At 42.1% G+C, this 13253-nt stretch overlaps 1 protein-coding gene across 4 annotated transcripts in view; it reads right to left on the bottom strand.

Annotated features, from left to right (window-relative positions):
* Positions 1-13253, bottom strand: part of PAK1 (p21 (RAC1) activated kinase 1) — a 76388-nt gene that overhangs the window by 35899 nt on the left and 27236 nt on the right. The window lies entirely within an intron of this gene.

The raw sequence follows: 13253 nt of genomic DNA, 5'->3' as shown, positions 1-13253 counted from the left end.
CTAGGAATATGCTGCAAGCAGGGAAGCAGAAGGAAAATGAATGTTAGCAGCTCCGTGCCTGCCAAACAGCCCTCCCCAGGAGCAGCACCACATTTGCTGCTCTAAAACTCTCATTTACCCCCACGGGGGTTTGAATAAAGGTGCATCCAAAGATTCTCCCACCAGTCAGACTTCCTGGAGTGGCAGGAACAACTGGGATGGAGACTGACTCATTTCTGGGTCCCTCTCCCACTGAACAGAGAGAGAGGTGAGTAGGTGAGAATTGATGTTTGATGCTGTCAAAGGCACAAAACTAAGCAGGGGACAGAGTAAAGTTTACTTTGTTTACAAGGTTTGTGTTGGGGAATGGATGCAACCTGAGACTGAAATAGAGTAGCATGTAGCTCCAGGCTGGAGAAAAAAAAGTGAGGAATAAAAAAAATATAAAAAAGAAACCAGATTACAGGTAGAGGCTGGTCTAGTGCTGGGCAAAGGAAAAAGAACATAAGCAAAAAAAAACAAAAAGGGACACTAAGAAAAACCTCTGGATGGTATGCATCCTCCCTCTCAGTTCCACGGGTGCAAAGGGACATCTGCTCTCAGTTTCTCAATATAAGAGCATTTTTTTCAAATCCCTCAGTCAGAAAGGATAGCACATATGTGAATTATGGTGTTACTGCAGGGCTAGAAACACTGACAGTACAAACTCTTGTTTATCTTACATTATTCCCTGAATGAGCAAGTAGCTGCTGAGAAGTTACATAGTTTAACAAACAATATTGTTTCACACCTGTTTGATAACTGCAACTTTTGCATAGACAAAGACTATAGAACACGGTCTCATTTTCCCCTCATTGCTCAAACTCCCAGACCTTTCTCTTCATCAAAGTCTTATGTTTGGAGTTACATGAGCTATTTAATCTGTTTGGAGATGGAGGGGTGAGAAGAATCCTTTGACCCACAAAATTAGGAGACTGGTGCCACAGAAGCTTTCCTCTGTAATAGCAGCACTATCCTAGAGGGCTCTCAAAAGCTTCGTGCCACTACATATTTAAAGGGAAATCCAAAAACCTGCTTACGTGAGTCCTCCCACTGTGAGAGAGACATAGTCCATCCGCAAATGCAACATCATTAAACTTCTATTGACTTCAAAGTATGTGGTTGAAATCCTCTCCTGACGGAATTATACCCACATCTCAGAGCTGAGAGCCTGGAGCCCAGAGCCATGCCAAGTGGTGACAGAGGTGGCAGTCTCCTTCATTGTAGCCTAGCTGGCTGTGCAAATTCTCTTCTTCCAAAAATAATCTCCTGCCAATTCACATGTAAGTAGGTTTCAAAGAGCCTCCCCACATGTAGATGCTGCTCAAATTCAGAGCACCAGGCAACTGCTTCACCAGCGGGCATAATATCAGCGCTACGCCACTGAAATGAGTCACTCTGCTCAGCACAGTCCATCCCAACAGGAATGCAAAGCATCACTGGACTGAGTTATTTCCTTCTTCACACTAGCACAACTCTGCTTTGAGAAATCCATCTTATGTTTCCACAGTATGATTAAGTGAACACTGGAAGCAAGGAAACAGCACATGAACTTTTCAGCCAGAGTCAGACGAGGGAATACATTTTAGTTGCAGACACAATTATTCTCAACTACTATATATATTAAAATACTAGCACTCAAACCAAACCCTGCAGACAGCACTAGCAAGGCAAAGCCATGATGTAGGACTATTGTTTCTGTAGACATTTGGGAATACTGAAAGTTCAAGCTGTTTCAGCACATAGCACTTAGGGAAGGTTTTATTACATACGGCAATCTGTGACTGCTGTAAGTCAAGTTATGGTAGCCTTCAAATGCTCCCTGTCCCTCCCCATCAACTTTTGAAGCCCACTAGCTAAATCTGATTGCCCCAGCCTCAACGGAGTCCAACAGCAAACCTGACAAACTCTCCTTTCACACCTACAAAACACTTCTGCAGACAGGAAAGAGCAACAGACAACCATCACAAGGGGACAAGAGACTTAGGAAATCACTTGGCATTTCAAGGCAGAGCAAGCAGAGGTACTGAACAGAAGACAGCACCCACAAGTGCTAGCAGGGGCATCCAACAGTTCAGAGTACACACACATGCAAAGATCTGTATTAGGATGATTGCAGAATCATTAAGGTTGGAAAAGACCTCTAAAATCATCATGTCCAAGCGTTAACCCAGAACCACTGTGTTAACCACTAAACTATATTCTCAAGAACCACATCTACACATCTCGTGAATCACGAAGTTAATGCCTAAACTACAGGCGTAAACTGTAACACAGGCACAGTCCCCTAACATAGGCACAGCCTCCTGAGATGTTCACCTAGCAGAGTGGGACCCTAACCTATGAAAAACATTCTGGCACTACTCTGTGTAACACACACACACAAATAAAATAAAAAAGAGAGAACAGAGATCCTCTTTGTATGTCATTTTTCCTTCCAGTTAACTACATCATTTCAAACCTGCTGCTCCACACTGAACTATAAGTTTCTATCAAGCTGTCTTTGCATTCCTTAGCAAGACAGACAGATGACTGATGGCTAAAACAGAAAGCAATTAAAAAGTCAGAGAAGCTGAAACCTACGCTACAGTAGATGCCATAAAGATAACTACGTCCAGTGCCTACTAATTGCAGGAGTCAACATGGAAACTCATAAAAGAGCCATCTATAATTCATGCAGTCTGGCAAGGCAGTACTTGTAAGTTACTTACTACAACTTACAGATGAATAAACTACATTAAACAAGAGAGGGGAGAGGAAGATGCTCAGCAACTGCTCTTCCCTCTCTGCCTACCAACAGAAGGAAATCTCACACTTTCCCAAGATGCTATTATTCTGTTGTTGGCAGGGTGAGGAAAAGGTGTCTTTCCCACAAAAAAGGCAGAAAGTCTTAATTGAGTAGATCCTGATCAGAACAAGCACTTTACCTCTGCACTAGTATTCCTGCATCCTTCCACCCCATGGCTAGAGATTGCTGGTGCACATACACAGTTAAAATTCCCTTCTTCCCCTTTGCACTGCCCTGGTGAGAAAGAGCACAAACCGTCCCCTGCTCTGTTCAAACACACTGCAAGCAGCAGATTTCTCCCTGTGTGTCAAACTTTCATTCAAATCCCAGCAGAGAAGTAACACCAGAGTTTACCAGCTGGGTTTTGACACAGGATGAAAAGCCACTCATTTGGTTTTTATTACTTTATGTGGGACTAAGTCTCAAACACCAGTCTCACACTGAAGGAAAGGCACCCCACATGTTCAACCTGAAAAAGAGGCAAGAGTTGTCCTCTTCCTCCACCCGACAGCAGATGGGACCTGGAACACATGCTGTCACAAAAAAGGCAGCAGCATTATACACACCCCGAGGGAGGACAGACCAATCACCAAATTTAGAGGTGATTAAAAAAACCCTCAGAAACTGTAGCATGTAGCTGTTCCCCCAGCCAGGGACTGCACATCTGAGCACTGCGCCAGTGTGCCAATTAAACAAAAAAACCCCAAGGACTAGCAAAGCATCACCCCAGACCCAGCATTTACATGTGAATTAAAACAAGACAAAACCCCAAAACTACAGGTTTTCATAAAGTTCTAATAAATAATTACAAAACAGCAGTGTTTGCTGATGTCTGTTTAGAACTCTCCTGTTAGACCACTGCAGGTGCTACCAACACCTAAAGATGCAGAAGAAATCGCCAAATTAAATGAAATAATCACTAAACATCAGTATACATTTAGAAAAGAATGTATCCACTGCTATAGCCCTATGGGTGGGTGTGGGAAGGGGGAAGGGAGACATACTCTCATGGCAGATGGCCAACTACTAGTTGCAGTCTTGCTCCACTGCCAGTATTATTTCCATAGTGCTAGAAATATAGGATGACTGACCAGTTACAACTCAACAGGAAGGCTGGAGGATTCCATGGGTTGGAATTTTAAAATCCAAAAGACTGGAGGATCCTTTAAAAAACACAGCCTTTAATTTAACCCCAACAGTTTGGGCTAAATGCAAGAACTGCCAGGTGGGGTACCCTAACCCCTATTTTGCAGGAGGACATGGACATTGCTGCAGCAGGCAGGAGAGCTGCAAAATCTCTCCCTGGGCAGATATACATGCTAACCCATCCTACTGCACAGATACGCTTCTAAAGAACAGACTAATTATAACCACTCGATTCCTAGCAACAGAGTTTTCCTTTCATTCAAGCTAAGGAAGCTTCTTTCTGTTTTGTTTTAAATAATCAAGGCCCAGTGATCATCCGTTTCTACGTTGTGGGCCCATGCATGTCCTCTGCAACAGTAACCCACAGTACAGAGGATTTCAGTAGCTCAGAGGCAGGTCAAGCCCCTTTCATCACATTAAGCTTGGATCCAAAACCACAGAGAGGCAATGCCAACTTAAACTGCCATGTTAAAACGTAGCTTCGGTTGTTTCACAAATAATGGGCAGTGTCAGACAATAACCATTTCACAATCAGTGCCAGCTATGCCCAAGTACCTGGAATACACAATCAACTCACCTTACTTATGCTCCACACTACTCAAGCTTTGAAAGCTGCAGAGATCAGCCCCGGCCAATCCCATCCCTGGGTAGCAGCCTCCTCATTTTGACCGAGCATTTACCCATTTCTAGCAGTGCTTTTAAACAGCCCAAGAGAAATAAATCGCATCCATATTTAAGGGAAAAAAAAATCCAAGCTGAGAGAGAAAGAACCAAGAGTATCATTTTTAAAAGCTCTCAGCCCACAAATCATTCCCCTTATTTCCTCATCTCCGGAAGTGATGTCTCCCTTCCCCCAGCTACATGACTGAACAAGCAAGTGTGCTGTTGCAAATGTCAGGACAGGCTCCCTTTTCCAGCACAGTACGGAGCAGCCTTGGCTCCAGTTCTGCTTTAGCTCACAAGAAGGCAGGGCTTCAACCACACCAGTCAAAGTACTTGCTAGAGTCAGAGCTTGCTAAGCAGGGAGGGAAAAATAAAGGCCTCATGTTAAAGCATACCCAAAGCCCATATAAAGAGGTTTCCTGGAGGAAATCTGTGTTCCAGAGGAAATGACCAGATGCAGCATAAAGAAAATATATTAATTCACACAGTTAAACACACCCCCACTACTTTGCACCTAAGTTACTTGGCTCTGAGTCCTAACTACACATTAGCAGCAACAGCAACTGTAAGCAGCCAAATCATTAATCATTCTTCCATTCAAAAGTTTCCAATCCAGAAGATGAATGTAGAGCAGAGGGCACAGAATTAAGCCCTGCTATCACCTAATGTGGAATAATTCACAGTACAATGTATTCACATTTTAAATACATGTACATATTTACAAAAACTGCAGCTTGTTAAATGCAGAAATTTGCCATTTAGCAATGGAGGTGGGGGTAAGAAATATGTCAGAAAACTAGAACATTGTCGGATCAAGTCAACAACATCCCATAGGCACAGAGGACGCTGCAACGCAGTGGTTAGCAAAAAGCCACAGTACATAAATAGCTGAAAGTTTGTATTAACCTCTAAAAAGTGATTTTTTTCTGAGCTGAAGAAACACCAAGACAGAGAGCTGCAAAGAGGAAACCAATGTTCCTAACTCATTCAACTCTTTTGTGGCTGGGAAAGTAAAGAGCAAGAAGACAACCCAATTATCATTAGTGGATGAAGCCATCCAAGAGCCTCAATTAGACTGAAGGGAAAATGCCACAACAGTTCAGCGCTAATTGGAAATGCAAACATTTATCATCAGAGTAGCGCTCGCTCCTGTGTATAGCTTCATTGTGTTCACTGCAGCTAATGACAGTAGGAAACCCAGTGTTCCATAGTATTTATGTAATGACTGGCAAAGCTGTCACATTCCCTTAATTGCTAGCCAGGATTTTCTTACTGGCAGTAGTTTTCAATTAAAGGAAATCGTAAAGATTGGTTCAGTTTCACGATGCTTCATTAAAGTTTTGGTTCTTCTTCTATGCTGGGGAAAGAGGAAGAATGAAGAGCCCTCCCTCTGCACTAGTAGACAAACTGAATTAAGAGAGAAGGAAAGCACCATCAAACACACAGAACTGCAAAAGCTAATTTACCATCAATAAAGACAAGCAATTTGAGAACTGCACATAAATCTGCTTCAGGTTTGCAATGATTACTCCTTCAAGTGTGATACATGTAGTGTTCTTAAGAGTAGTTCAGTTACAAGGCGAAATGAAAGAGCCTAGAGTTCCCCCCTAATTGAACTTTCACAGTAGAGCTTCCTTTGCTGGTAGAACATCAGCTCTGTGTTTATAATTATATGCTACCTAGCAAAATGCCCTATTCTACCTACTTTATAATTCCAGAACATACAGGAGTACCCATAGTGAGTACACTGTAGAAAGGCCTCACGTCCCTAGACTTTCTTACTTGTACCAAATGGACTGCAGAGCATTCACTGGTCCATTAAGAATCACGATCACTTAATTTAATGAGTAGCAGTTTGTTTTTAGGAACCACCATCAAGCCTTTTATCACATCATTTACTCAGATTCCAGTCATACTTACTGTATGTCAGTAGAGAAAAGAAAGCTCCATAGGACTGGCACAAAGGAACTGCTGTTTCTGCAATATATTACAACCAAGTCTGCATTAGCGCTCAGTTAAATAAAGCCCATGAGCCAAGTGAACTATTTTTACACCACTGAACAAAAGGAAATATTACACCATCACTTATTACAGTGGCAGGCCCATTTTAAGGCACCATGTAATTAGGAATGGGAGTTAATTAAAAGACCAGATATAGTAGGCAAGAGTTTCCTCAACATCTTTGTGCAAGTCTTTCTGGCAGATGGATCTTCTTACCCTGTGTTCTTGCTACAACGACCCAAGCAACTGTAAGCAGGACACACGGATCTTCACTGAGACCCAGTCAAAACTCATTCTTTCTCAGGAAGCAGCCACATCGACTGCAGACACAAAACCCAACCCAGTAGACTGATCAAGCTCCCATACACAGCCCTGTCAGCATCTGCAGCAAGTGATTTGCTTCTTTCAATCCAATTCCCAGTGGACAAGCATCTACATCATACAATTAGAAACAATATGAACTGCAAATTCAGCAGAATTCAGATTTCACTGATGGATGGATTGCCAGTCTTCATGTTTTATTCATCTCAAGACTGCTTTGTCAGGTGGGTTGTACATCCTCTGTGTACTTAAAATGCTAAAAATCATTTTATGGTCACTACTGAGAAGCCAAGAACCTCTACAGACAACGTTGTACGTCTGCTAAGTGCTAGCCAAAAATCACCAGATTTTCAAAATGAAGACGACAACCAAAGACGGATGTTCTAGGAAGCCATAGGAGTCAAGGCATTTTGTTCAGTATAGTACTCTCTCCCATTGCTGAAGTCAGTTTGCTCAAGTTTCATGGCTGCTTCCCACTAAGATCATCAGTGGGATGATTAGCCTCCCTAGGAGAGCATGCAGCAAATCCAGATGCAGTTTTCTGATCATCCTTCTCTAATTCCAATAATTAAGATTCAACAATGTTCACTATCAGCAAACTCTCGTAGAGGTTTCTGCTACCTACCCATAACCCCAAAGTTTCCTCAGTGTTCAGGCACTCAAACCAATTCTCATTTCAGCACCCACCTCTGGTTACTTGACCACATTACCTCTCTCACCTATTGTAAATCCAAGGTAAGAGAGTGTAAAATGAGATAGTTTACATTCTGTAGCTAGCACGCTATAATTTCACCTCTCACCTTTACAGTAACAGATCTGTTTGCTAAAAAACTCAAGATACCAACAAGGACAGTCAGTTTTCTGAAATCTCAGGGGTGGTCCCTAAGCATACCCAGGAGGAATGCTTGGGGGCTGCGCTTCTCAAAACAATTCTGTGCCTTCCACTTTGTGGTATTTACACCTGCCTCATGGAAGTGCTGCATTCCTTTTTACTGACACTAACATTTGTACACAAACTGTGGCACAATGCCCTACCTCCCCCTTCCCTGTTCTTACACTCCTTGCAGAGGGATGCAGTGCAGTGACATACACTTGTTGTGGGAAAGGAACAAAGCATGACCTATTGGCTTAAGTGAACCGTCTTCTTTGCAAGTATGGCTTCTTCCACTTTTCTTTCCAATTGTTTCCTTTGACCTGAGTTTTCATAGAACCATAGAAAAGGTTTGGGTTGGAATAGACCTTAAAAATCCTCTAATTCCAACTCCCCTGCCATGGGCAGCAATTCCACCCACTAGATCAGCTTGCTCAGGGCCCCATCCAACCTTTTCCTACATTCCTGGTTATTCTTGTACTGCTGATATTTACAGGTGTTGATTCATAGCCTCCCAAGATATGCATGTTTGGCTGCTTTTATTTTTAAGAAAAGTCTCTTCAGGCTGGAAATAACTCTTCTGTGAACACTCTTCAATATTTATGTAGTTTTATCTGGGGAGCTTAAATATTCTACTTTGACAAAAGCCTCAAAGTTTTATCAGTCTCTGTTGTTCTATTAAAATATTATAAAACAGACATCTAAACTTGTGGCCTGCTACTTTGTAAGCTCCCTTTTAGCTTTAAAAATAGAAGTTGTATTTGAGCCTGATATATATTCTTTAAACTTTCAACATAGTTTGAATTTACATACCCACAGGTGAAACTTCCCCTGAGGGTTTCAATCCTTAAAGACAATTAAAAAACTGCAAAAAAAAAAAATGCTTTATTTCTGACAAAGCTGAACTAAGACATCTTAAATAGAAGTGCTCAAATCCCAAATCATGACTTTTTGAAATGGGCTCTCAAAAAACAGCCCTGAGCAATTAAGCCCACAATTTTGTCATTTTAGTATCTTATGTTATCAGCGGACAGCTTCCATCTTAGATCTGAGATGATGTATTGTCTCCAACCTCTGCTCCACTGGCTCCTAACCTTTTCTTCCCCATGGAGCACCTGTAGTCTAGGTATTTCCTTGGAGATTCGTTAACTGCTCCTTCCTCAAAGGCTGAGATTATTGGCATTTTTCTCAGTCTATGTTTCTAAGCACTTAAAAGACCTGTCAGGATAGAGAAACAAATAAATACAGAAAAATAACAATTCATCATTCTCTCTGTCAAAACACTGTAGGTAAAGAGAAGACCTAAGTTTTGGCTAATGTCTTTAAAAACCATTTTCCATCCTGCATGTCTGCAAATCACTTACATAGCATTTCACACCCTCTTTTAATGAAAGTATCCCGAGGGAGAGGGTGGATTAGAATATTGGTATCTCTAATTTAGGGGGTAATTAGACCAACAACAACAAACCAGAGCTGTATGTATGCTCAAAACAACCTAGTTAGAATTCTATTTTAATTAAAAATCAGTCAAATAATCCTATCATGCTAAGGATTGCTTTAGGTGTGGTTCCAATCCAGCACATCTTTTTTTAATATTTTAGTTCCACACACAGAAAGTGATCGAAAAAACAGTGTAAACTACCAGAATGGTTCTTTCTGTACAGCAAGTTCCTCTCCCAGTTAGAGAGCTTGGAAAGATACAGAAATAAATGTTCCAATGTCAGTCATCCACTTAAAGTAAGCCACTTAGTAAAAGAAACAAATAAAAAAACCTCTGATAAAATAAAAGCAGCATACATCTCAGGCCAGTGTGACCAGCGGGTGGAAGAAGGTGATTCTCCCTCTCTGCTCCACTTTGGCAAGACCCAACCTAGAGCACTGCATCCAGCTCTGGGGTCCTCAGCATAAGAAGGACTTGGACCTGCTGGAGTGAGTCCAGAGGAGATCACAAAGATGCTGAGAGGGCTGGAGCACCTCTGCTATGGACAAGCTGAGACAGTTGTGTTTGTTCAGCCTGCAGAAGAAAAGACTCTGGGGTGGCCTTAGAGCTACTTCCAGTACCTAAAGGGGCTACAAGAGAGTTGGAGGGGGACTTTTGACAAGGGCATGGAGTGACAGGTCAAGGGGGAATGACCTTAGGCTGAAGGAGAGCAAGTTTAGATTAGCTATTAGGAAGAAATCCTTTCCTATGAGGGTGGTGAGGCACTGAAACAGGCTGCCCAAGAAGCTGTGGATACCCCATCCTTGAAAGTGTTCAAGGCGAGGGTAGATGAGGCTTTGAGAAACCTGATATAGTGGAAAGCAGTCTCCACAACAGGCATTTGAAACTAGATGATCTTTAGGGTCCCTTCCAACACAAACCATTCTAGGATTCTATGAAATCCAGTATTCCCACTCTTGACCCCACTACCTGCAAACATCACATCAGAAAGTACTTCTTATTTCCTCCTATTTTCCCCTTTTGCCTCCTTTGTTAAAAAGTAACATGCAGCTCTTCTACAACTGCACAATTTACATAGTTTTGTTTTTAAAAACAGAGAAAAGAAATATTTCAAACATAGTCTCATTTCTGGTTTTGCTCTTACACGGTCTGTGGGACCCTGCTGCATAACAAGAATTTTATTCATAGGAAACAGAAGCAGCCCAGCTGTCAGAGCCAGTTACCTGCCTGTATGACTGAACTGGGAGAAGGAGCAGGGCAGAGGTCTGTAGTACAAAAGAGTGCGGATGTATAAACATGCATATACACATATGCATACATATGTGTGCACATGTGTATGTGTGCACATGTGTAGACAATTTGCACCACCCAAGTTACTCACTTATTTTGTTTACTCCCAAATAGTCTGTATCATATGATCATTTATAAACATAATTATCCTCAAGTGATATAAAGTCCTAAGAAGAAAAAAAATTGTAAAAAGTTATAAAGTACAACAGACAGCTCTGAACTCGTTTAATTTGGTATTGCACATTGCCCAATTACTTCTGTAAGTATCCACACACCAAATCTTGTCTCTATTAACTGCAATCTATATTAAATTATAAAATAAATAAAACAATTCCCTAGAGGCATATAAACAAGGTTGTTGCCCAAATCCATGCTGACCTCAAGCACACAGGTTATTCAACCACTACCACTCACAGAAATACACGTGGGAATTAAACAGTAAAAGAAAAGAAAGACACTTCTTGAGCCCATTTCCTCTTCTAAGACACTTGTGAGAGGGAAGGCTGGATAGCTCAGAGAAGGCTAACCTCACAATTTCCCCTCAGGCTTGTGCTGAAGAAAGAAGAGATTCAAAGTCTTGCAATTCCAGAAATAGAAATCCTCCTCTGCAGACATTTTATTCTACCAGGTCAACACACAGAACACAGTGGTGGGTCCCCAGACATCATCTTCACCACTCCTTATCCTGCTGAGCCTTCCAGTCTGCCAAACTGAAACTAACAATGCCTTTGGTTTATTGGGAGGTGGAGAAGATGTCAACAGACAAAAGTAATAAAGTTCCTGAACCACTTAGACTATCTTCGCATTATTTATTTGTAGCATTTGAGTGTAGAAGTTAAAGGAACTGGTGGGTAGAAACAGGTTTTGCTCATCTTAATGTTTCATAAGAAGACTAAACTTCAGCTGTGAAGCTCTCTTGCCACTACTTCTGCCTGCATCCTTCAAATATCATTGGGAGACAAGGCAGGATGGCTGAATGTGCTGAATATGCACATGATTATGAAGAACTGGGAAGATTTTCCTTATTACAGGGTTTCCATAGCCTTAAGAAAGTTTGCCTGAGGAGACAAAAGCTCACTTCTTGCTGCTTGGACAGAGGGGTAGACCCAGAATGTGTAGAACTGGTGGGTGAGTGACCTTTACAATCCAGAACAAAATCACTACCAAAGTAGCAAGGTCTTAGTCGAACCTGCCAAATTTTTACAGGACAGAGTCAGAAAGCCACAACAACTTGGCTTTGCATGCCCACAGGATTAAGCACGGTCATCCAACACCAAGCCATGCCACAGTCCTGCAAGATCAGGATCACTGCTGGGCTACAGCTTGGTGGTCACTAGGGCCGTCCAAACTCCATCCCACTTATACACACAAACCCAGCGCAGAATATTGCAGCATGAGGCCACAGGACCACATGGCAAGAGCACCTCTGAAGACAGACTCAGGCAGCCATATGAGTAGGAAACTGAGTGAAGAGGTAACATTTGGTTTGAACCTTCTCTGTATCATTAGTGCTTGCGCTAATTACAATAGCCAACAGTAGCATTCACTCTGATGGAGGGGCCGAACAATAGTGACAGAGCTGTCAACTGCATTCAAAGAACCAAATCCTTAAGAGTTCATCATTTTGGGGCCAGAACAGAATCCATACAGCAAGATGCACAGGATTGCAGCTTTTTTTAGGGCAGAAAGCTTGAGAGGGAGTACAGTTGACGCAGACATTAGAAAACTAAGTGCGTTTTCCTATTTCTCAGGGGGATTTAAACAGCAGGTGAGTGGGGCTGGTCTGTGGGACATGACCCTTTTTTATTTCAGCTATTTAGATGCAAATTGTTTCCCCTCCCTCCCCCTCTCAACACCATCTGTTAGCCCAGAGGTTTAGACTGTGCCTAGGATGTAGGTTTTGGGGGAGGGGGATATAGATAAAGCACTGAGAGAATTTCAGTTGATGCCCCTATTGGCTCTGGGGCACAGTTTTGGAGAAAAAAAAAAACAAAACACTTTGCCATACTATTAATTAAAAATAGGATTTTTCTCTCATTCTATTGCACTTTTCTTACCAACCCCATGGATTTCCTACCCTAGAAAGCATTCCTTGTCCAGCTTTTGGCCAACAAGCCACATTATATAGGGACATTTATAGCAGGTTGCTATGGTGTTAGCAAAGGGCATGAGCTGGTACTGCAGGAAGTATCAGAGATTCAAGGAATTAAAGTCCTAAATAATAATAATGAAGTCCTTCACTACAAGGCAGAGTATTTAATGTTCCTTTAGTGCTAGTGAAGCTACCTCATCTCTGTCTGACTTTCCTAAGTGAACAGCAATGTACTTTCAAGAACTGTGGAAAGATTTGATTCATTAAACACTTCACCCAGGGCCCTGGATTCTTCATAAAGGCAAGATTACGGGTGACAGCACAGAGTGCACTTTCAGGAAGCTTGAAGATGATACAGTATTGGGAGAAGTGGCTGACAGACCAGATGGGTCTGCTGCCACTCAGAGGGATATGGACACAGTGGAGAAATGGGCCAACACAACCTAGTGAATTTCAACAAAGGAAAATGCAAAGCCCTGATGCTTGGGAGCATGGACTGGGAACCAACTGGAAGAAACTAAGCAAAAAAGCAGAGAAAGACTTGAGACTTCTGGTGGACATCAAGTTGACCATGAGCCTCCAAAGCACCTTTGTAGCAAACAAGGTCAACTAGCACAGTATC

This window comes from Chiroxiphia lanceolata, chromosome 2 (assembly GCF_009829145.1).
Source record: "Chiroxiphia lanceolata isolate bChiLan1 chromosome 2, bChiLan1.pri, whole genome shotgun sequence".
In the NCBI taxonomy this organism is placed as follows: domain Eukaryota; kingdom Metazoa; phylum Chordata; class Aves; order Passeriformes; family Pipridae; genus Chiroxiphia; species Chiroxiphia lanceolata.
This window is presented reverse-complemented; position numbering and strand designations above follow the sequence as displayed.